Below are 26,673 nucleotides of genomic sequence, written 5' to 3'. Positions count from 1 at the left end.
TCCTTTGTATTATACCCAGAAATGGGATTGCTGGATCATATGGTAGCTCTACTTTTGTCGTTGCTGCTGTTGTTCAGTTGCTCAGTCATGTCTGACTGTTTGCAACGCCATGGAATGCAGCATGCCAGGCTTTCCTGTCCTTCACCACCTCCCGGAGCTTGCTCAAACTCATATCCAGTGAGTTGGTGATGCCATCCAACCATTTGTCCTGTCGTCCCCTTCTCCTGCCTTCAATCTTTCCCAGCATGAGGGTCTTTTCTAGTGAGTTAGTTTTTCATATCAGGTGGCTAAGGTATTGGAGCTTCAGCCTCAGCATCAGTCCTTCCAGTGAATATTCAGGACTGATTTTCCCTAGGAGTTACTGGTTGGATCTCCTTGCAGTCCAAGGGACTCTCAAGAGTCTTCTCCAACACCACAGTTCAAAAGCATCAATTTCTTCAGTGCTCAGCCTTCCTTATGGTCCAATTCTCACATCCATACATGGACCACTAGAAAAGTCATAGCTTTGACTATATGGACCTTTGTTGGAAAATTAATGTCTCTGCTTTTTAACATGTTGTCTAGGTTGGTCATGGCTTTTCCTCCAAGGAGCAAGTGTCTTTTAATTTCATGGCTGCAGTCACCATCTGCTGTGATTTTGAAGCCCAAGAAAATTAAGTCTGTCACTGTTTGCATTGTTTCCCCATCTATCTGCCATGAAGTGATGGGACCAGTTGCCATGATCTTAGTTTTCTGAATGTTGAGTTTCAAGCCAGCTTTTTCACTCTCCTCTTTCACTTTCGTCAAGAGGCTCTTTAGTTTTTCTTTGCTTTCTGCCATAAGGGTGATGTCATCTACATATCTGAGGTTTTTGATATTTTTCTTGGCAATCTTGATTCCAGCTTGTGCTTCATCAAGCCAAGTATTTCTCATGATGTACTCTGCATATAAGTTAAATAAACAGGGTGACATTATACAGTCTTGATATACTCTTCTGCCAATTTTGAACCAGTCCATTGTTCCGTGTCTTCTAACTGCTGCTTCTTGACCTGCATACAGATTTCTCAGGAGGCAGATCAGGTGGTCTGGTAATCCCATCTCTAAGAATTTTCCAGTTTGTGTTGATCCATACAGTCAAAGGCTTTAGTGTAGTCAATGAAGCAGAAGTAGGTGTTTTTCTGGAATTCTCTTTTTTTTTTTTTTTTTTTAATGATCCAATGGATGTTGGCAATTTGATCTCCAGTTCCTCCGCCTTTTCTAAATCCAGCTTGAACATCTGGAAATTCTCGGTTCATGTACTGTTGAAGCTTAGCTTGGAGAATTTTGAGCATTACTTTGTTAGCATGTGAAATGAGTACAGTTGTGTGGTAGTTTGAGGAGCCTCCATATTGCTTTCCACAGTGGCTTTACATTCTCATCAATAGTTCACAAGGACTCCTTTTCCCTTACATCTTCACCAGCATTTGTCATCTCTTGTCTTTTTGATAACAGCCATTCTGGCAGGTATGAGGTATCATTGTGGTTTTGATTTGCATTTCCATGATGATTAGTAATGTTGAACATCTTCTCATGCACTTGTTGGCCATTTGTATGTTTTCTTTGGAAAACTGTTCAGATTCTTTGAGCATTTTTTTAATCAGGTTTTTTTTTTTTTTTTTTACTATTGAGTTATATGTAACTCCTTATACACTTCAGATATTAACCTCTTAACAGATACACAGCTTGCAAACATTTTCTCCCATTCTGTAGATTCCCTTTTCATTTTGTTGATTGTTTCTTTTGCTGTGCAGGAGCTTTTTAGTTTGATGTCATCATATTTGCTTATCTTTGCTTTTGTTGTTTATGCTTTTGGTTATCCAAGAAAATCATTGCCAAGACCAAGATCAAGGAGTTTTTTTTTCATATGTTTTCTTCTAGGAGTTTTACAGCTTTAGCTTTTACATTTAAATCTTTAATCCATTTTGAGTTAATTTTCATGAGTGATAGGGATCTGATTTTTTTTTTTTGTATCTGAATATCTGATTTTCCCAATATCATTTATTAAAGAGACTATTCTTTTCCCATTGATTATTCTTGGGTTCATCATCAAAGAGTAATTGGCTATGTATGCATATGTTTATTTCTGTGCTTTTTGTTGTGTTCCATTGGTTTATATATCTGGATTCATGTCAGCATCATATTTATTTGATTATGTTAGCTGTGTTAACACCATTTGAAATCAGGAGGTGTGATGACTCCAGTTTTGTTCTACTTTATCAAGATTTATTTGGATATTTGGGTCTTTTGTGGTTTTCAATAAATTTGGTGATTTTTTTTCTGTTTCTGTGAAAAATGCCATTGTGATTTTGATAAAGATTGCATTTAATCTCCAGATGATTTGATGGCATAAGTATGGATATTTTAACAATATTAATTCTTCTGATCCATGAACATGGGATGTATTTCCACTGGTTTATGTCTTCTTGAATTGTTTTCATCAAAGTCTTACAGTTTTCAGTGTACAGATCTTTTACCTTCTTGGTTAAATTAATTCTTACATATTTTATTGTTTCTGATACTATTGTGAATGAGGTTGTTTTCATTCTTTCTTTTTCAGGTAGTTCATTGTTAGCATATAGAAGTGCAACTTATTTTTGTACACTGATTTTTGTATCCTGTAGTATCACTTAATTTATTATTTCTAACATTTTTGGTGGAGTCTTTAAGATTTTCTATGTGTAAGATTATGTTATCTGCAACCAGAGACAATTTTATTTTTACCTTTTTGATTTGGATGTCTCTTGTTTGCTTTTCTTCCCTAAATGCTTAGGATAGAACTTCAAGAAATAAAACATACAAAATGTTACAGTGGGTGTTTTTGCTTTAATTTACATTTTATTTTTTATAGCCATTTTCTAAGCTTTCTATAATAAATATAACTGCATATAATAAGTAAAATATAGTCATTATAAACACATACCTTTGCATGTGCTTAGTTTGTATAAAATATGTTAAGTATTCATATTATTCACTTAACGGTCTATACATTTACATCAGATTGTTTTGGAAGTTATTTGCTCAATAGCTTATTTGAGTTTCATCTTCAGGAATGAACAATTTGTATTTGACAAAGAAAAATAAATAAAAACCATTTAGTATCTCAAACTACTATGTTTTAAATGTATTAACATAATGAAGATTTATTTTTTATTCTCTTAAAACACTAAGTCTTTTACCTACCCACTCTGTATATATACTTATTTCCCAGCTAAAGGGGTTCAGTAGGGCCCTTCTTCCCTTTTGAAATTTCCCTTCTTCCACCACAACTCATTTCTGCTTTGTATTTTTGAATATGCAATTTATCTGAATTTTCTGAAGCTTCTTTGCTACCTAGGTACCAAATGCCTTTTCTAATAGCTCTAGTTGTCACTATCGCCTTTATCTTTTTTGACCAATTAAGCCATGTGAATAATTAGTTACCACAAATCACTAGTACTCTCTAAATATCTTGCTTAACCAATAGAATTCAGTAGTATCTTTACTTTCCTGTATATTTATTATATTAGATTCCTCAAATAAACCTTGTTCCCTTTAGAAAAAATACTTTAGTCACATAAAAAGAGACCCAAAAGCTATTGTGAGAATGAAAAGTAAAAGATGAAAGAATTGTGAATACAGCATCAAATCTTCATTCATTCTTTCACAAAAATATTTTTTGAGTGCCTACTATGTGCCAGTCACTGTTCTAAGAACTAGTGATATAGCAATAAACAAAAAAGATGGGATTTTTCCCGTGAAGGAGCATATATCCATGCACATATATATATATCTATAATAAAACACCAGTATTCATTAAAAAGAACAGAGTAAGAGGACAAAGAGTATACTGATTATTATTCATGTATGTTTCTAGATCTATTCTACATTTTCCTGCTTGAATTTGGAGGTAAATGGAGAGATTAAGGTCAAAGGTAAAATGGGGCTTGTTGCTGTATGTGGCATCTAAAGCCAACTGGATTGGATGAGATCATTTAGGGAGTGAGTGTGAACAGAAGAGCACTGAGCCATGGGCATTGAAGCATTGTAAGGATGGGAATAGGGCCAGCTTCATGAGTATACAACTTATGTGGTCACATAGGACCTTGTGTTTAAAAGGCCCCTGCTTGGTTTAATGATATGTTCTCACTGTCCTGAAATTCCTAACAATTTTTGAATAAGGACTCTGAATTTTCATTTTTTACTGTATACTTCAAATAATGTGGCAAGCCCTGATTGGGAATATAAGGATTAAGCATAGTCAAGGGGCAATGAAGTAAACTGAAAACAAAGTGAGTGTGTTAGTGTTGTCATAAAAATTAAGTAAAGTACACAGAAATCCCTTGCATTCCTATATACTAACAATGAAAACACAGAAAGAGAAATTAAGCAAACAATCCCATTCACCATTGCAGTGAAAAGAATAAAATACTTGGGAATAAGTTTACCTCAAGAAACAAGAAACCTACAAAACACTGATAAAAAAATCAAAGATGGCACAAATAGATGGAGATATATACCATGTTCATGGATTTGAAGAATCAATACAGTGAAAATGAGTATACTACCCAAAGCAATCTATAAATTCAATGCAATCCCTATCAAGCTACCAATGGTATTTTTCACAGAACTAGAACCAATAATTTAATAACTTTTATGGAAACAAACAAACAAAAAAACCTCAAATAGCCAAAGCAACCTTGAGAAATAAGAATGGAACTGGAGAAATCAACCTTCCTGACTTCAGACTATACTACAAAGCTACAGTCATCAAGACAGTATGGTACTGGCAAAAAGACAGAATTATAGATCAATGGAACAAAATAGAAAACCCAGAGATAAATCTACACACACCTATGGACACCGTATCTTTGACAAAGGAGGCAAAAATATACAATGGAGAAAAGACAATCTCTTTAACCAGTGATGCTGGGAAAACTGGTCAACCACCTGTAAAAGAATGAAACTACAAAACTTTCTAACACTATACACAAAAATAAACTCAAAATGGATTAAAGATCGAAATGTATAGACCAGAAACTATACAGAACTCTCTCTGACATAAATCACACCAAGATCCTCTATGACCCACCCCCCTGAGTAATGGAAATAAAATCAAAAATAAAAAATGGGACCTAACCAAACTTAAAAGCTTTTACAAAACAAAGGAAACTATAAGCAAGATTAAAAGGCAGACTTCAGAATAGGAGAAAGTAATAGCCAATAAAACAACTGACAAAGAATTAATCTCCAAAATATACAAGCAGCTCATGCAGCTCAATACCAGAAAAACAAACAACCCAATCAAAAGTTGGGCCAAATAATTAAACAGACATTTCTCCAAAGAAGACACACAGATGGATAATAAATATATGAAAAAAATGCTCAACATCACTCATTATTAGAGAAATGCAAATCAAAACTGCAATGAGGTATCATCTCACGCCAGTCAGAATGGCCACCAGCAGAAATTCTACAAACAATAAATTCTGGAGAGAATGTAGAGAAAAGGGAACCCTCTTACACTGTTGGTGGGAATGCAAATTGGTACAGCCACTGTGGAGAACAGTGTAGAGATTCCTTAAAAAACTGGAAACAGAACTGCCATATGACCCAGTAATCCACTACTGGGCATGCACACTGAGGAAACCAGAATTGAAAGAGACACATGTACCCCAATGTTCATTGCAGCACTGTTTACAGTAGTTAGGACATGGAAGCAACCTAGACGTCCACTGGCAGACTAATGGATAAGGAAGCTGTGATACACATACACCATGGAATATTACTCAGCTATTAAAAAGGATGGATTTGAGTCTGTTCTAATGAGGTGGATGAAACTGGAGCCTATTATACACAGTGAAGTAAGTCAGAAAGAGAAACACCAATACAGTATATTAACTCATATATATGGAAGTTAGAAAGATAGTAACAATGACCCTGTATGCAAAAGAGACACAGATGTAAAGAACGGACTTTTGGACTATGTAGGAGAAGGCGAGGGGTGGGATGATTTGAGAGAATAACATTGAAACATGTATATTACCATATGTTAAATAGATGACCAGTCCAAGTTCAATGCATGAAGCAGGGCACTCAAAGTTGGTGCTTTGGGACAACCCAGAGGGATGTGGTGGGGAGGGTGGTGGGAGGGGGGTTCAGGATAGGGGGACACAAGTGCACCCATGGCTGATTCACATCGATGTATGGCAAAAACCACTACGATATTGTAAAGTAATTATCCTCCAATTAAAATAAAGTAATTAAAAAATAAAAGAAAAACATAAAAACAACAGTGATGTGGCTGGCACAGCTAAGAATCATCAGCTGTTGTACTGTGTTACTGTAATTTTCAAGGTACTGTACTATAAGATTAAAAATGTTTTCTTTAAAAAAAAAAACAAAACTAAGTAAAGAAAGTATATGAAGATGAACAGAGTGATCAACAGTTTCAAAAGATGCTGCAAGGTCAAGTTATCTTTGGCCTGAACTCTGATTACTGGATTTAGTAACTTGGTTGTGATTGTTGCCCAGGTTGAACTGGGTTGTAGAGAGAAGATAAAAGGATAAGAATGAACACTGAGCATGGGCAACTTTTGCAAGCACTTTTTCTGTCCAGGGGAAAGCTTAAAACTGAGCAGGAGCTGAGAGAGATATGGGGTCAAGACAAGGCTTTTCTAAAATGGAGATATTATGGCATATTTTTCCCTTTGGTAATGACTCATTAAGGAAGGGAGGGGAATGGTGAGACAGGGATGGAAATAATTACAGAAGCAAAGTTTTTAAGAAGAAAGAAATGGGATCCAGTGCAAAATGGAAGGTTTGAAAAGGCAAAGGGCATGGACAATGCTTGTTCCTGCTGCATTTTGTAGAAACATCTGTTCTGATTGCTTCTGTATAAGAATCAGAGTCTTCAGTTGAGGTTGGAAGCAAAGAGGGAAGGTTTAAGTTGAGGTTTAAGCAAAGAGAAGAAGTGAAGTGAAGTCACTCAGTCATGTCCGACTCTTTGTGACCACATGGACTGTAGCCTACCAGGCTCCTCCGTCCATGGGATTTTCCAGGCAAGAGTACTGGAGTAGGTTGTCATTTCCTTCTCCAGATCTTCCTGACCCAGGGATTGATCATCTCCCACATTGTAGGCAGACGCTTTACGGTCTGAGCTACCAGGGAAGTATATTAAGGAAAGAGAAGAGAATACAAAACCTCTAAGAGGATAGGTGAGTGAATGTTACCAGATTTGACAGGCAGCACCAACAGCTGTTAAAAGGCTTAGCTACATAAAAGTATATACAGTTGGCTAAAATATCCCTGCCAGCTATCTCTGGTGATTGTTTTGCAACTTTCCTGACTCTCCAATTTTCCCTAATAGGCAGACAGTACTTTCATAATTAGCCTTTTAAAACTGTTATGGAAGGGTAAAGAGCAGGACATTAATGCATGAGGCAGGTCTTATGATTTTCAGGACTTGAAGTGGGGAATAAAAAAGAACAGAGACATCATTTCGTTGCCTCTAAAACAATGCCATGGACTACATAAAAAGCAGTCCAATATTCTTCAGAAATGAGGGACAAGACAAAATATCTTTGACCCTTTTTCAGGCCGTTAGATTTACTTTGTATCTATGCTTGAGCCACTGATCGTGTTTCTCAGTTGAGCTTGAAGGGCCTACGGGTGGAAATCTTTTCCAGTTCTGACACCAAGTTGGGTTCCATTATTGGTAGTTGAGTAGTGATGTACACTTTCATCTTTGCCTGCATCTTCATGGATGTTCCAATGGAAAGTTGGGCGAGGCTCTGTCAGGGATGAACCAGTCACCTTTTATACCAGAAACTGAAATTTATTAATATTGTAAAGCTTTCTTCTTTGCTAAAATGATTCAAAGTAAATCTCTCTTCTCAGAAGTTGAAGTCCTTGATGTCTATTTTCAGAGTGTCCTTAGCCACTTATTATTTGTTTTATTAACAGTTTTGCCTGTTATTTTTTTAAAAAGTGCAAATCAAGATCATTGTTCCAGAAAGGAATTTCAGAGATAATACACTGTTAGAAAGGGATTGTTACTAATTCCAAAACGTTTTTACCCTGTTAGACCCTGTAATATTAGCTCATGTGTGCTTTTAATTTGATCCATGATAGATGGGGTAGTGAATGGGGAATTTCAGGGCAACATTTTAAATCAAATTCCTCTGAGTAATTTACCCTCATATTTTTGTTGAAATCTTTATTGGGATCATAAATCAGCTCTCAGGACAAGATGTGGGAATTAGATCCTGTGACTGTTAATACAACCCTTGGAGATCAGCTGTGTGGATGCAGAGGCGGTAACTCTGTATGGGGTGTGAGGTAGAGTGTGTGTTTGGAACCCTGAGTGTGGTCAGCTGAAGATTTAAGAGCCAACAGCAGCTGTGGAAGCCACATCAAGAATTTTATATTAGGAGAAAAGTAGGGGTGTGTGGATATTTTTCTTGTGGTGGAAATGATATTTAACTTAACAATATGTATGTGGATTATGTCACCATTCCTTCATAAAATGCAGAAACTCATTGATAATTGTAATCAGTAAACTCCTTCATAATGACTTTCTTACATAATAAACTTCCTTTACAAGTTTATATGTTCTTTATACTTGAACTTAAATTCTTAAAAGGACAGCACAATTATTTTTAATATCAGTTTATTTTAATATCAGTTTATATATATTGTTATTGAAAATAAAAATTACAATGGATGAAGACTACTGTATGAGCACTAGGTCTAATCACAAAAAAACGGCTAAATTTTGGGTGGTGTTAATATTAATCTACAAATCAACTGAAGGGGATTATTTGCAAGTAGGCATTTATTTTCATGAAAGATTGTGTGTGACATGTAAGATGGACTGAAATGGGGAGGTGATCCCTGAAATTACTGTGGGGAAAAGCTCAGGATATGAGGAAAAGTAGATTTTTAGAATCTCATGAGGAAGGGCTCAAAGAGCAGCATGATCAATATGTTACTAGGCGATGATTTGCTTTGGAGGATGATGAGTGAAAGATAAGGAAATGAATTCTTATTGCCTGGAACTCTTGGCAGTCAGTCAAGCTTAAGTAGATATTTTTGAGAAAATCAGTAAATCTCATTTATCATATTTGTGCAACAAAAATAATATCTACATTGTAGGTGGTGGGATTTAAAAAATACACCCCCACACACATATCCTGGATATATTACAAGTTTATAACACTGTAGTCTATTGTCAGGCCTCTTAGAGATGGCATCTATGGAAAAAGGGTCACAAAAGCTAGCCCTTTAGAATTAGAAAACAACTCCAACTTTGGGGACAACACGTGAGTTCGAGCACCTATATTATCTGTGGGTCTGTCCTCTCCCCCTTCTTCATGGACAAAACTGGGATTCTGTTATGACTGAAGGGCCTGTCTCCATACTTGCAATCCTAAATGTTTGGGACACTTGCATGGAGTTGCAGATTTTGTCCAACACTGAAAGAATAAAACACTGTAGTTAATTTCTCCGTTTTCATAGCCAGAGTAGAGAACTGATCCCAGACTGCTTTTTGAAGGAAGGGTAGGGAGGTGGTGATCCTCATCTGGGGATGAGTCTACATAAGTCATAGAAGACCTTGCCAGTTTGGGTGGAGGATAACAGCAAACCCTGCATGGATGGTCATGGAGTCAGTTGCTGGCCCTGCTTCAGCCATCCAGGAGTCTGGTGGTTGAGGAAGATCACTGGGTGATCTAACAGAGGACTGTGGAAGGGGAGGATCAAGTCAACCCTCTTTCAAACTCATTATAGTCCCCTAAAGTATTAATGAAGCTTCCCAGGTGGTGCTAGTGATAAAGAACCCACCTGCCAATGCAGGAGACATAAGAAAGCAGGTTCTATCCCAGGGTCAGGAAGACTACCTGGAGGAGGGCATGGCAACTCACTCCAGTATTCTTGCCTACAGAATTCCCATGGACAGAGGAGCCTGGTGGGCTACAGTTCATGGGGTCGCAGAGAGTTGGACAAGACTGAAGCAACTTAGCACACACACACGCACAAAGCATTAATGACCTTTTTGCTTAATACTGATACTGGGAAAATTTTAGTTCATTGACCTAACAAATAATTACAGTTCTTTGGCAAGATTTTGTTCATGGAAACTGGCAGTGTTTCCAAACACTTTAATGATGTTTATTGTCTTAACCAGCACCTGTCCTTTACCCTGACTGCATACTTCCAAAAAAGTTAACTAAAAGAGAGAATGATTCATTTCATACCCTGAGGTTTCCTTATGACCACAGCTGTGGCCACTTCTGTGTCCAGCAAAGTATTTCTTTGGCAAGTGACCTTGGGAGGGGTGGAAAGTGGAGTGGAAGAGGCCTCTGGAAGTCTTTAACACAGGGGCGTATTCTCTCCTATTTGACTCCAAGAAATTCCCACTCATGGAATCTTGCCTATCATAAACAACCTTTCTTTTTTGTACTTGATTCAACTTAATAAATCATGTCAACCAACTGTGGTGAATGATGACTGTTCTTTACCCAACAGAACAATACCCTTCCTAGTTGGAAGGACAGAAATCTATCAGTTCCAATTTCCTCCTGCTGGGCAGAGTCTTCTATCTCAACTGTCTAATTCTTCTTTATAACTCCTCCACTACAATAAGTTCTTTTCTCTGATCCCTAGGACACCCCGACATGTGTTCTTCTCACTGACTTTGCTGGTCTTAATTCTGAAATGATATCTCTTTTAGATATAGAAAGATGAGAATCGTCATCTAAGAGGCAAATTCTCAATAAGGATTTCTTTTTAAAACATTTATGTTAAAAAATCATGCCCAAACCAGCCAGATTTAGAAAATTCAGAAGCTCTTCTACTTTGTTTTTAAATGTAGACATCAAAAGATACATTTGTGCCACTAAATAAATGGTAACTGGTACATTAAATGGTATGGGAATGGAAAGTATTCCTTTTATTGGTACCAACAATAGTTAGTATGCCTATCCTCCCAATTGTATTACAAATGGTCAAATTTTCATGTAATATCTGATATTTGACATAACTGAACCTTTCCTAAATAATTATGCTGCTTCCAAAGCTCACAACTTTTTTTCTAAACCAAGCTTCTTTTGGAATCTGTCTCCACACGGAGATGTTCTTCCCTATTTTATTCTAATAACATTTTTGTGCTTATTTTTATAGCTGCTAGACACACCTACCATCATCTCCAATATCACCACAGAGTCAGACACGACCGGAGTGACTTAGCAGCAGCAGCAGCAGCAACTAAACTGTGGTAACTGCAATCTGTATATTATTGTAACCATGTAAAGCAAGGATGACCCGATTGTAACTAGGATAACTTTCTGGCTTTTCTTTTTATCCATAGTGTCGCTAATCCATCTGACATTCCTTGGTCTAAATTTCCCTCTAGGATTGATATTGCCTTATTCATCATTTAACCACTTGCTGCTGCTGCTAAGTCGCTTCAGTTGTGTCTGACTCTGTGCGATCCTATAGATGGCAGCCTACCAGGCTCCCCCGTCCCTGGGATTCTCCAGGCAAGAACACTGGAGTGGGTTGCCATTTCCTTTTCTAGTGCATGAAAGTGAAAAGTGAAAGTGAAGTCGCTCAGTCAAGTCCGCCTCCAAGCGACCCCATGGACTGCAGCCTACCAACGCTTCTCCGTCCATGGGATATTCCAGGCAAGAGTACTGGAGTGGGTTGCCATTGCCTTCTCCATTTAACCACTTGACCTCAGAATCTCACCCAAAGTTTCACTAACACAGTTGTAATGTAATTATAACCATCCTCCTAGTTGCTCTGAGCACCTGTACTTACAGTTTGCAGTTTCACCTCTATTAAGCCAAGGAGAGTAATAGGTTTTTCTGAATCCTGCTGCAGGATTAGGAAATTGAAGCTCCTTGTTCTTGTTGCTGCTGCTGTTACTCTTCTGTAGGAAGTTAGTTCTATAGGAAGACTTAGGTATTTTGTTAAAACTGGACTTTCTGGATGTTGTATCTGGGTGATACCCTAGTGCGGCAGATTTGAAGAACTGTCCCTTTTATTTCCCTAAGCTGCTCCACAAGAATTGCTCTCCAAATACATGCAGGCCTGTGAGAGTAACTGTTGAACTTTGAAGTCGGGAACATGGTTAGATATCTCAAACTTGTAGTTTTGTAGGTAAGAGCAATACAAACACTTAACGCCTGATATTTTATCTGTTATCTCTCAAATCAGAGTCTGGGAATGGTGATCTTGCCTTGGTTATTTACTCAGGAGTACTCCTCTCCTTGGGACTGCTACAGTGAGATGTCAATGCCTCCTTCACAGTCTCTCTTTTAGTTTCTAGGAAATAGGACAATATCTCTGAGTTTTTCTTTTTATTTACCATAAAGCATCCTCTAAAGAATAAAAGGTGAATATAATTTCCTTTCTTCTTATTCTGAGCCCCCAAAGGAAAACCCATAGAATCAAACTGGGCAGACTCCTGTGACCATCTTGACCATCACAGTATAACAGAAGTAATGGCACAAGCCTTCTGGGGTTAAATGACAAGAACACCTTGCACTTTTGCCGTTTGCACTTCTTAGGACACTTATTTGTAGAACTCAGCTGCTACGTAGGCTGTAAGGATACTCAAACTAGCCCACATAAAGAAGCCATGAATAGGTAATTTAACCAGTGAAAGTGAAAGAAAGAAAGTGAAGTCGCTCAGTTGTGTCTGACTCTTTGTGACCCCATTGACTGTAGCCTACCAGGCTCCTCCCTCCATGGGATTCTCCAGGCAAGAGTAGTGGAGTGGGTTGCCATTTCCTTCTCCAGGGGATCTTCCCAACCCAGGGATCGAACCTGTGGATCTCCTGCATTCCAGGCAGACGCTTTAACCTCTGAGCCACCAGGGAAGACCTTTAACCAGTAGTCCAGCCAATAATCGGTGTCAACTGTCGGTATGTGAGGGAAGATGCATTCAGATGATCCCTATCTTCATCTCAGTCTATCAATCTTTCCAGCTAATACCCCATGCCTGTTAAAATACATAAGAAGTCTGCCCTGGGTCTAGACTAAATTCCTGACCCACAGAACCTGTGAATACAATTGTTATTTTTATAAAATTTTATGCAGCAAAAGTAACTGGAACAGAAATACTTGATTGTTAAAACTGAGTGGTAAGATAAGTGAATTTATCTTTTCTTGTCTATACTTTCTAACACTTATACAATGCGTACGGTAACTTGCGTAGTCAGTAAGGACAAGTTGGTTGATTAGGTATGGATGGGAGAAGGAAGGGTCTGGGGTGCTGCCAAATTTCATGTCCTTGGAAATGAGTAAGGAGAGACTGTTATGCATTAATTGTTCTCCTATCTCATCCATATAAAGAACACTGGCAGCATGCTACTTATTAAAGCATTGTACTAAGCAACCTCTTTAAAGTAGCCCCCAAACTATAATAAAATGTGATATGATAATTTCCCATACTTACCAAATACTGCCTACATGTAGAAATCTTCTTCTTTGTAGCTAAATGGCTAATTCTGGGAGATACCCATCTAAATTCAATACAGCCCACTTGATGGTCCAACTGTGGACCACCTTTCATTTTCCCCCATTTCATTTTCCTAGTTTTGTGCTTCAACTGATATACCTCAAGATTTACGATTTTTCTGACAAAAATGAAATGAGCCAGCCAGATAGTTGTGGCCCGCAGAAGGATAAAAAACAGTCTGAATAAGAAGCAAGGATCATTTTGACCACCAGTTCACCAAACAAAGCCAAGATATTAGCATCAAGGAATAAGCCAATTGCTGACATAAGTGCAAGTTCCAGGAGTCGCTTGTTTCACCTAATCAAATTCAATAAATCATCACAACTAGACAACTCTAAATACTTTATTTTCCCTAAGTAAGTGAGTCTTGCTTACTCTTCCAATTTCTGGGGGAAAAGTCATCTACCATGTCTGGAATGGATTGAGCTGGTTTAGGATGGGGGTTCCACAACATAAGCAGAAAGCAATTTCTATACACAAATCTCTTAACCACACTAGGACTTAAAGATTGCATTCTGGTGGTACTCCATAGAAAAGAGAAAGAAGTAATGTTTCATCTGAGATATAAATTAGAGGCCAATTTGTTTCTTCTAATCTTCTTCTAATCTTAAAGGAGTTAGTCTATGAAAATCTAAAAGAATTCTATCTTGTCCATTTTGGCACAGAATAGTTGGAGATTAAAGAGAGGAACAACAAGGCCTTTTGGGGGATAAAAAAAATGAAAATAACACAAAAAAATACATCTTTGTTACAAGTGTGGCCAAAAGTATAAAGCTTGATATCATACAAGATTTTCTTTCTTGGCAGCAAGTGTTGCTCTTACACCATTGAATGTCATTGCAATCATATGGTATCAATAACAAATGAATTATGGCCAGAATGTCTAAAGACTGCTCTTGCAGACTTTAGATTTGAATTCTCCTACTCACAAATTTCAAAAGCAGTTCATTTGGAACTCTGGCCAGTTTTTTGACCTTTCTGCTGACCTGAAAGGGTTATGTATCTAGGATAAGACTCAAACTAGTGTATGGAATATCCCTTGGAGTGGCCAAATTTTCTCTTTATGACTGTGAAACAATTTCCAAGTCACATTTTTTCTGTTGTAGATCTTCCTAGACTATTGAATTGTATAATCCCAGTATAATCACATCTAATTTCTGTCTCAAGATTTTGGTTAGGCTGTTTCAAGATGGTCTAAACACTCTACCAATTGATAGCATTATAATAGGCCTTTTGAATTAGATTCTGGCGGGAGCTTCCCTCGTGGCTCAGATGGTAAAAATATCTGCTTGCAATGCAGAAGACCTGGGTTCGATCCCTGGGTGGGGAAGATCCTCTGGAGAAGGAAATGGCAACTCACTCCAGTACTCTTTCCTGGAAAATTCCATGGATGGAGGAGCCTTGTGGGCTATAGTGCATGGGGTTGCAAAGAGTCGGACCCGACTGAGCGACCTCACTTCCCAGAGGCCAGACATGGGAGCTTATGTCTATTTTCTACCTTATTTTAATTGGTCTTTGTGGCCAGCATGGTCAAGACATAAAAGTTTTAATTAAGGTGGTAGGAGTGGAGTAAAGAAAATAATAAGATAACTTGACGACATTCTGAATGTTGGTTGTAGGGGGAAAGGAAACAAAGTTGACTAAATCTTCTGGGTAACTGGACTAATAATAAGATGAATGATGTAATGTGGATGATTTAGCTTTGGATGGTCTCATGCTAAGAAATAATGTATTGTTAACATGCTCCAGCCACGTCTTAGGTTTATTTTTAAACTATCTTTCGTATAGTAAAACTGTTGTCAAACAATATTGTAATATAAGCACTCTCTCTCAAAACAGACATGGTAAATTTTACAGCAAGTGTACAGTCCAGAATTATTTCCTGCTGGATCTCAAAACTAAAGAATTCTGAAATTAAGTCACTTACCAAGAGTTCTAAAACTCAGAGCCAATGAAAGTGTTCTCTCACCTTCAGGTTTTTTAAAGGTCCCTTCTCTTACTTAGCAACCTTAAGTGCAAGAAATTCTCCTGTTACTACTAAAGAAAAATCATTTTTTGTTTATATTTTAAAAATAATGTGTTAAAATGAGACTGAACATTAAAAACTTGATTTTAATTAGATTTTAAAAATTGATTAAAAGCTTACTTTAAATGTCATACTTAATAGTGAACTATTATAGGAATTCTCATTGGTTAAAAAAAAAAGATTATGATTACTTTAACTACTATCCAATATTGTTCTGGTTTTATTCCCAAAGAAATATGACAAGAAAAACTAAGGTATATTGTATATTAGAATTGAACATAAATTATTTTCTAATTGATATGTTTTTCAGAAAATTAAAAAATAATAAGTTAAGGGGATAGATAAAAGATAACATAAGGCTGAGTTCTCATCATAAGGAAAAAAATTTTGTAACTGTGTGGTGATGAATGTTAACTAAACTTATTGTGGTAATAATTTTGAAATACATATATAATATTTATTATGTTTGACTTTTTGCAACCCTTAGACTGTAGCCCGCCAGGTTTCTCAGTCCACGGGATTCTCTAGCCAAGAATACTGGAGTGGGTTGCCATTTCTTCCTCCAGGGGACCTTTCCGACCACACATGAAGGAGACTTCATTAATGTGCATTAGAGGATATCCCAGGTTAACCTGTCATACAAAACTGTTTCTTGATCCTTTAAATTCTATACCAATTCTACAACTACTTTATCACATATAAATGCATAGTATATTCACGAATTCTACACCTAAAACTAATACTGTTATATGTCAATTATATCTCATTTAAAAATTATTAAATGAAAATTTGCTCAACTTCCCTCAACAAAGACATGAAAAAGAAAATTTTGATTCCTTTTTTAATAAAAGAGTTTTGGCAAATTGACATTCAATGTACTTAAAGAGAAAATGTCACTTATAATATAAGTGGTAATGTAATTGATACATTTAGAAGAATATTTTACACTATCTACAGTTTAAAATGTTCTTAATTTTTGACCCAAAAATTCTACCTGTAGTAACTTTTTTCTGTGAAGTAGAAATTAAAAAAATATAAAGATGTATAGAAAGATGCTCTCTGCCACACTGTGTGATAAAATTTGGACACTAACTTGTATTAGTCATAATTCATTTCATTTATGAGTGGCGGGGGAAAATTTTAGTTCAAATAAGATGGATATTAATTTCTTATTCATGTAAAATTCCAAAGAGGGAGTCTAGGGTAGGTATAAAACTTAGGGCCCAGATTCCCTATGTCTTGTGCTTCCACTCTGTGGGCCTTAACCTCAAGATACAAACATGTGCTTATAGGCAGCAGAATAAGGAAAGGAAGTAAAAAGGCAGAGGGGGTAGTCATTCTGTTTCTTGGGAAGAATCTTGGAATCTGTTATTTGATACTCTACCTACAGTCTATTGTCCAGAACTTAGTCATATGGCAATGCCTAGCTGAAAGGGAGAATGGAAAATATAAACTGCATTCTGGGCAGCCATGTATCTAGCTAAAACTATGGAGGCACTATTATATAGAAGAAAGGGAGAATGGATCTCAGGAAACATACACCAGTCTCTGCCACATGACTTGCTGACCGACAACAGAATAGGGTATAGAACATCATACAGTTAAATACTATGCAGTCATAACAAAATAAGTCAGCCCTACTTGGAAAGTTGTTACAGAATATGATCTATATTCAGCAGTTTCAAAAAAACCACATGTGAGAAATGCCTGCATATGCTCATCAAAAGACATGTTAAAATGTTCATTTCCAAAAATTTAAAATAGCCCCAAACTGAAAATGCCACAAATGTCCACTCACTTAGAATGAATAAGTAAAAGATGGCATATTTACCTAGTGAAATTCTTTACATAATGGGAATGAACACTGTTGCCATATGCAACAATATGGCTGGTTCTTAAAACATAATGTTGAAGCCAGACCCCAAAACAATGTATACTCCACTTTATATAATTTAAAAAAACAGAAAAAGTATAACCCTATAGGGTGAGAAAGCAGGAAACAGTTACCTTTAAGAGATAGTAGGAAAGGAGCATGAGAGAGGCTTTTGAGATGCTGGTAATGTTCTACTTCCTGAACTGAGTTCTGATTACTTGGGGATATTCACTTTGAGAAAATTCATCAAGCTATACAATTACATTTGGGTAATTTTTGTATACATGTGACATCAGTATGATTTTTAAAAAGCACATGTACACTTGTACATATGTAGAAAATCTGGAAGTATATATGCTACATTAATTAAGAGTCAGTAAACTCTTTCTATAAAGGGCCAGAGAGTAAATATTTTAGGTTTTGTTGGTTACACAATCTCTACCACAACTACTCAATTCCATTGTTGCAGTGCAAAAGCATCCTTCAGTCAGTCAGTCAGTTCAGTTGTTTAGTCATGTCTGACTCCTTGCAACCTCATAAACTGCCGTAAGCCAGGCTTCCCTGTCCATCACCAACTCCCAGAGCCTACTCAAACTCATGTCTAGATGATACATAAATGAATGGGTGTGGCTATCCTCCAGTAAAATTTATTTACAAAACCAGGTGACAGGTTGTAGTTTGCCAACCCCTGTACTAAAAACTGTTCATAGTAGTTACCCCTGAGGATAGCATTCAGGGGAAAGAGGATTTTTACTCTTTATATGTAAATGTAAGATGTCTATAATGTCTAATATTTTACAATTAGCATTTTATTTAAAGCATCTACTTTTATTAAAAAATCAAATGTTCACCTGAAACAAAAAACTGGATCTGAGTGCAATCAATGGACACTTCAAAGTAACAACAGAAATCTGATGCAAGTCGGGCATGAGTATGCTGCATTTTAACTGTCACCTAAAATGCCACACCTACAGGATTCTCCAGGCAAGAACCCACTCCAGTATTCTTACCTGGAGAATCCCGTGGACAGAGGAGCCTGACTGTTGTCTATGGGGTCGCAAGAGTTGGACATGACTTAGTGACTAAACCACCACCACTAAAATGCCTATAAGAATACAGAAAATTTTATTACCAATCCAAGAGAGGATTAATATCTGTTAATAATAAAAAACCTATTCATCAATACTCTTTATCTATACTTGTAATTTCCGTTTAAAACAAATATTAGCCATGGTACTGCCATATTTCAACTTTCCATGGTATAACAAGAAAATCATTGCTTTTACTCTGTACATGGAACATATGTTTTGATCAAAGTATAAGAATGCCAGTGGCATAAATGTACATATGCAAAAAAAAAAAACAAAAAAAAACTCTGATTAATGGATCTGGGAAATATTCACAAGTAAGATGAAATTTACTTTTGAACTTTGTCAAGATAAATTTCAACTGTTTTGCTTTAGTAATAGGAAAACAAATGTAAGCCAGAGTTCTAATAATCCATGGCTTCTAAGGATTTAAATCCACTTGTAGACCCAAGATATACACAGACAATAGGTAATAAGCTTTGAACTGTCTGTGCCTCTTATTTTGGCAGGTATACATCAGTGCTTTAAAAAATGAGAGAAAAATTATTGTAACCCAGTGTTGAAGAGAACAACTGTTCAAAGAAGAAGAATGGATAAGATTTGGAGAGTGGCAAAAGAAAATCAGATTCTTTTAGCTGAGGGGAACAGCAGGAGAAACAAAGAACAAGGTTCCAAATGAGAAGGACCTCCTCAAAAGACTGTGAAACCAGTTTCCTTTGGGAGAAATCCAGTTTAAAGTATATAGGCTTTCTCTTGAGTTCAATGGTAAGTCTAAGTAGGAGATTGAGCAAGGAATTAATGATTCTTAAGAAATCTAACTTTTAGACCATGTGTACAGCTCATGATTTTCTTCCTCACTCCCTTCCAAATATGCAGCCCTACAACTGCAAAAATTCAAACCAGGATCTTAATACATGACAGAGCCTGGAGGGTGAAAGTAAAAAGTGAAAGTGTTAGTTGCTCAGTCATGTCCAACTCTTTACAACTCCATGGACGGTAGCCCACCAGATTTCTTTGTCCATGTGATTCTCCAGGCAAGAATACTGATTGGAATGGGTGGCCATACCCTTCTCCAGGAGATCTTCCCGACCTGGGCATAAAACTCAGTTCTTCTGCATTGCAGGCAGATTTGTTACCATCTAAGCCACCAGGGAAGCCCCTAATCGGGGTAGTTCTGGTATAAGTAGCTATACGTGGCAGGTAGTTAACTTTCCACATCTAAATGCCAACACTTTTAGAAAAACTATTGTTGAATGGCCCATACTAATGCTTTTTTTTGTTGCTGTTGTTAGTTTTGATGTTAGTTTTTCATCACTATAATTTCTACCAGTATCTCTGACAAAATTTCATTCAAGCTCAACTCTTAAGAATTCCTAACAGGTGACCAAAAATCTAGCAAAATCATTTTTTAAGTACCATAGTTTCTTAGTAGTTGCCCATTCTTTTATACTCATCAAACCTAAACTTTGTGTCTCTAGGCTTCTGGATCTTATGAAGAGTGTCAGAACTAAAATATTCTTGCTGAAGTATCTCTCCTCCTCAGGAAGCTTGTTTTGTGTTTTATTTCTAATGCTTTCAGGGATGGTTGTCCTGTAAGAGTAGGAGAAGGTAAACATAGCTGTTTACCTACATCATCTATCCTAAACTACCTAAAATGCCTATGTTTTGCTGAAAGTTTAATTTTTGTTTTAGGTTTGAAAGGCTAACAAAAGAAACCACTTTTCATGAACAATAAACAATTTCAATATTTAACAGAGGATTAATTGACTTAATTTCAGTATACAGTCATTAAAAGAAAAGAAAGAAATAATAGAGAAAAGTAACAGCATATATATACATCACCAAATTGGGCTGACCAACATCCAGACTTAAACAGTGCTGAGAAGTCCCTTGTTAACAGCAATCTGGAGTCCCAATTAGGAAAAGGTCCCCAGCAGTGCATCCACCTCATGGTTGACACTACAAACTGTAGTTTTGGGAGCACCCACTTATAATCTCAGGCCACAAGCTGATATCATCACTTTTGCATGCAAAAATGCAGCTCTGTTTTGTTTTTATTTTAACTATTACAATGCTGATTGTTTCATTTGGTAAGTCATAGGATTTCTTTAGACTCCAGAGGCTTGGCCAGACCCTCAGGGGCTCAAGAATTCCAAGACACACTCTCTTTCTTATCTAAAGTGCCACCTGACTTGCTGTGCTTGCAGGCAGACATGGAATCCAAGCAGTCTCCAGGCAGGTCAGAAGCAGGTTAGAAGCCTGCTCTCCTGCGTCTGAAGCCTGAACAAGACTTCCTCCACTTTAATTTGTGTCTGTAGGAGAGTTATAGATCCAAACTACCAAGGAGAAATCCAAGTAGTATTACAAAATGAGGGAAAGGGTGATCTGTTTATAATAAACATGATCAAATCACCCAATGGCTGATTGTTCCATGTGTAATTGGCAAAGTACAAAAAGAGAACCTCTTACCTTATTAACAGTTAGAGGTGATGGAAGATTTGTATACACAAATGAAATACATGCAATTGGAGTCTGGGTGAATGAAGCAGCCTCATGGTCCTCCTATACTTGCTCATGTGATTGCACATGGGAAGGATAATACCATATTAGTGATGATTCCTGGACAGGAAAGATGGAAATACGTGCCATTAACATATTGTTTTTATCGTAAATTAAATTAAAAGATGCTTGTTCCTTGGAAGGAAAGCTATGACAAACCTAGACAATATACTAAAAAGCAGAGACATCACTTTGTCAACAAAGGTCCACATAGTCAAAGCTACGGTTTTTCCAGTAGTCATGTATGGATGTGAGAGTTTGACCATAAAGAAGGCTGAGTGCTGAAGAACTGATGCTTTTGAATTGCAGTGCTGGAGAAGACTCTTGAGAGTCCCCTGGACAGCAAGGAGATAAAACCAGTCAATCTTAAAGGAAATAAACCCTGAATAACCATTGGAAGGACTGATGCTGAAGCTGAAGCTCCAATAGTTAGGCCACCTGATGTGAAGGACTGACTCACTGGAAAAGACCCTGATGCTGGGAAAGATTGAGGGCAGGAGGAGAAGAGGGTGTCAGAGGATGAGGTGGTTGGATGGTATTACTGACTCAATGGACAGGAGTTTGAGCATGCTCCAGGAGATAATGAAGGACAGGGAAGCCTGGTGTGTGGCAGTCCTTGGGGTCACAAAGAGTTGGACATGACTTAGCGACTGAACAACAACATTCTCATAAATAGACTATTCTTGGAAGACTGACTGTAATGTGGATTGTCATTCATACCTCAACCTTCAAGGATATGTTATAGTAAAAGGAAAATATGAAGAAAGCTACTGGGTAATCTTCAGCTGGAGAAATATGAGTCAGACCTGAACTCAGGATAACTTCACCTGTCCAGCAAACAAGCCCTGTTCTTTCTTAACTTTGACATTGTTTGGACAGAATTTATCTGTTTGATAGATTACACAGTACTAGTAGAGCTATAGTTCAAGCCTTGACCATTAATGCAAGTGGATGCCTACAACACTTAAACCACATGAACTTAGCTTAACGTATGACAAAAACTTTCTGCAATTGTTTAATGCCTCAGTAATATTTCATCTACACCAAACTAAATCCTTAACTGACATATTTGATTGGACTGTTTACTCTATGCAGGTATTATATTATCTTGCTCAAAAGGATAAGGCCCAGGCATTTTTAATGTCTACTAATGAGAAGTCAAGTGGGCCTTAGAAAGCATCACTACAAACAAAGCTAGTGGAGGTGATGAAGTTCCAGTTGAGCTATTTCAAATCCTGAAAGATGATGCTGGAAAAGTGCTGCACTCAATATGTCAGCACATTTAGAAAACTCAGCAGTGGCCACAGGACTGGAAAAGGTCAGTTTTCATTCCAATCCCAAAGAAAGGCGATGCCAAAGAATGCTCAAACTACCACACAATTGCACTCATCTCACATGATAGTAAAGTAATGCTCAAAATTCTCCAAGCCAGGCTTCAGCAATATGTGAACTGTGAACTTCCAGATGTTTAAGCTGGTTTTAGAAAAAGTAGAGGAAGCAGAAATCAAATTGCCAACATCTGCTGGATCATCAGAAAAGCAAGAGAGTTCCAGAAAAACATCTATTTCTGCTCTATTGACTATGCCAAAGCCTTTGACTGTGTGCATCACAATAAACTGTGGAAAATTCTTAAAGAGATGGGAATACTAGACCACTTGACCTGCTTCTTGAGAAACCTATATGCAGGTCAGGAAGCAACAGTTAGAACTGGCATGGAACAACAGACTGGTTCCAAATAGGAAAAGCAGTACGTCAAAGCTGTATATTGTCACCCTGCTTATTTAATTTCTATGCAGAGTACATCATGAGAAACGCTGGGCTGGAAGAAGCACAAGCTGGAATCAAGATTGCTGGGAGAAATATCAATATCCTCAGATATGCAGATGACACCACCCTTATGGCAGAAAGTGAAGAGGAACTAAAAAGCCTCTTGATGAAAGTGAAAGAGGAGAGAGAAAAAGTTGGCTTAAAGCTCAACATTCAGAAGACGCAGATCATGGCATCTGGTCCCAGCACTTCATGGGAAATAGATGGGGAAACAGTGGAAACAAGTGTCAGACTTTACTTTTTTGGGCTCCAAAATCACTGCAGATGGTGACTGCAGCCATGAAATTAAAAGACGCTTACTCCTTGGAAGGAAAGTTATGACCAACCTAGATAGCATATTGAAAAGCAGAGACATTACTTTGCCAACAAAGGTCCGTCTAGTCAAGGCTATGGTTTTTCCAATGGTCATGTTTGGATGTGAGAGTTGGACTGTGAAGAAAGCTGAGCACCAAAGAATTGATGCTTTTGAACTGTGGTGTTGGAGAAGACTCTTGAGAGTCCCTTGGACTGCAAGGAGATCCAACCAGTCCATTCTGAAGGAGATCAGTCCCGGGATTTCTTTGGAAGGAATGATGCTGAAGCTGAAACTCCAGTACTTTGGCCACCTCATGCGAAGAGTTGACTCGTTGGAAAAGATTCTGATTCTGGGAGGGATTGGAGGCAGGAGGAGAAGGGGATGACAGAGAATGAGATGGCTGGATGGCATCACTGACTCGATGGACGTGAGTCTGAGTGAACTACGGGAGTTGGTGATAGACAGGGAGGCCTGGTGTGTTGCGATTTATGGGGTCGCAAAGAGTCGGACACGACTGAGCAACTGAACTGAACTGAATGTGTACACATGGAAAAAATTATTTAGAGAATAGATTCCTAACAGTCATCCCTAATGGCTTACAAAGTGCCCTGACACCTTGTGCCGAGGAACGTTATCACTATAGTGTACTTAACACAAGTATCATGTGCCAATTTCATGTGTTACCTATTGTATTTAGAGAAGAATATTGTTCCCTCATTTCATCAGTAATTATTTGGACTTTGATAACCACACCCACTAACTGATAGATTGAGTTAAGGCTACCAAGGGACTGCTATGTGGACCAACTTCTTGCATTTGGGAATCCTACTTATTGGAGAACTCCATTAACTATTGTGAAAGGACTATCTCTCTTAAATCCTATGTTTTTTTAAAATAACCCCCCTCAATTTGTATGTATTGTAACCAATTATGTAGAAACTATTTCTATGTATGGAACCCCTTTTTTTCCGATGCCTAACACATGTTGATCTTATATTGGAAGGGGACCACCTATTACTTCCCCCCCCCCGCCAGGAGAACTCAGGTATTGTGGACACAAATGTTACTCCTTACTCTTTCTGATCCCATATTAGCTTCCCCTTAGAACCCTTATGTAAGGTTTTGCAAGGAACCAAAGATTTACAAAATTTCATACATAAATGCAATGCTACCTTGATAGAACATTCTGTTGTTACTACTATTGCAGGAGTTGATGTATAAAAACATACTTCTCATTCATGGTGGGGCTTTTTCTTTACTAAATCCCCTACTGCTCAAAAATTGTTTTCTGCTTTGTTTAATCCTTTGTCTCTTTGATTATTCTGTTTCTTTTGATTATTTGGAATTCTTATATAGAATAATGAAAGCTGCTTATGTAATTTTGCCTTATTCCTGTGCTCTTCAGCCTAAACAATTCCGAGGCTGACTGTTAGGAAATTAAAATGGAGGAAGTTTGTTCAGGTTTCAGAAGCAGGAGAGTAGGCCTCTGACCTTCCTGTAAGCACAGCAAGTCACAGTAGGCACTTCAGATAAGAAAGGGAGTGGGTCTTAGAATTCTAAGGCCCTGAGAGACCAAGCCTCAGGGGTCTAAAGAAATCCTATGACTCACAAGGTGAAACAAACAGCATTATAAAATTTAAAAAACAAAACATAGGTACATTTTTGTACACAAACTGATGATGATATCAGTTTGTCGCCTGGGATTATAGGTGGGAGCCCCCAAAACTGCAATTTGAGGTCTCACCCCAATAGGGTCTCCAGATTGCTGTTAAGGAGGGACTTCTCAGCACTGTTTAGTCTGGATGTTGGTCAGCTCAATTTGGTGATGTAGGTGTACTGTTACTTTTTTCTTTTGTTTTTATTTCTTTTCTTTTAATGACTGTATATTTTCTTTTAATGACTTAATGAAATTAAGTCAATTAATCCTCTATTAAATATTGAAATTGTTATTTGTGTGTGACAAGTGGTTTCTTTTCTTAACAAACCCTTTGAACCTAAGATGAAAGTAAAACTTTTGGCAAAACAGTTTATCATTCCTAATACTTGAACCAGGTAAGAATCGCATTAAGACCTTTTGAGGAGGAAAAGGAAAAGGATAGAAGAGGATACCATCCTCTCTCATTAAGTGAAAGTCGCCTTTCTCCTTGGAAGATAGAGGTGTAAATATGAGGGTAAAAAAATACTAAAGGGAATGAAGTCAAAGCACGGCAACAACAAACTTCAGGAAAGAGGTCCCCTCTGCAGAGGCAGACTGTATTAAAATGAAATGCTTTTGGCAAGCAAACTGACTCTCGGCTGGCTAGGATAAAGTGATCTGGGTGTAGCAGCATTTTTTTCCGTGGATATATGTACTAGTTTTTAAATTTTGAAAAAAGGGATGTTTAATTTTCAAGGATGATGTTTTTTGAAAATAGGTGGTGGGAAAAAGTCCATATTGGTTTACCCTTTTGGGAGACCATGGCTAAACCATCTATATCAGTCAGCTTCCAGCCTCATATGACCATATATTGGGAGTAAAAGGGGATGATTCATAATTTTATGGGATCCCAGCTTCCAGTGTTGCCCTCACCAACCATTTAACATCTAGAGTTCCTGCCATTTCCATCTTCTTATCCCTAGGCATTTAGAAGAATATTGTTTATTAGATACAGTATTTTCTCATTAAGGATAGGGTTGTTTGCATGTTATATAATTTCCATATTTTTACTTTAACTTATCTATATAATTATATTTGAATTGAGTTTCTTATAGACAGTGTATTGTTGAGTCATATATTTTTATCCACTTTGACAGTCTCTTTTGTGTGTTCAGACCATTTACATTTAATATAATGATGGTGTTTTTGGATTTAGACCTGTCATTTTATTATTTGTTTGTTACCTCTTTTTCCTCAAATTATTGTTTCCTGTTTACTTTCTTTTGGATTATGTGAATATTCTTTTGATATTAAATTTTACTTGTGTTTTCTACTATATCTCTACATAGAACTTTTTATAGGCTAATCTAGGAATTATAGTATACATGCTTAATTTTCTACAATCTACTTAAATCAGTATTTTACCACATCAAGTGGAAAATAGAAACAGTATTGTAGTGTTCTCCCTCCTCCCTTTATGTTGTAGCTGTCTTATGTATTACGTCCACATACATTGAAAGCTCCATCAGACAATGTTATAATTTTTGTTCTCAACCATACATTAATAAATTCAGAGGGAGGGAAATTGCCTATCAGAAGCATCCAGATATTTACCATTTCTGTTGCTCATTCCCAAACTTTCAAGTTTCCTTGTAGTATTATTTTCCTTCTTTCTTAAGAGCTATATTTAGTAATTTTTTTTAGTGTAGGTCTCCTGGGAAGAAATTTTCTTGGTTTTCTCTCAGCAGAGATGTTTTACTTCATGTCTGTTTCTGAAAGATATTTTTGTTGCATATAGAATTCTGGATTTGAGGTGTTTTTTTTTTTTTTCCTTTCAGTACTTGAAATTT

The 26,673-nt window shown here is 37.2% G+C and overlaps 1 long non-coding RNA gene across 1 annotated transcript in view; it reads right to left on the bottom strand.

The window, feature by feature from the left end:
• LOC147374325 (uncharacterized) overlaps nucleotides 1-26,673 on the bottom strand; it is a 196,600-nt gene that overhangs the window by 28,176 nt on the left and 141,751 nt on the right. The window contains exon 6 of the long non-coding RNA XR_015162642.1: nucleotides 20,976-21,125. This is a non-coding gene — a long non-coding RNA (uncharacterized LOC147374325). The remainder of the gene's footprint in view (nucleotides 1-20,975; nucleotides 21,126-26,673) is intronic.

The sequence above is a fragment of the Bos grunniens genome, chromosome 4, assembly GCF_055505025.1.
Source record: "Bos grunniens cultivar Pamir isolate PY7600 chromosome 4, Bosgru_T2T1.0, whole genome shotgun sequence".
In the NCBI taxonomy this organism is placed as follows: domain Eukaryota; kingdom Metazoa; phylum Chordata; class Mammalia; order Artiodactyla; family Bovidae; genus Bos; species Bos grunniens.
This window is presented reverse-complemented; position numbering and strand designations above follow the sequence as displayed.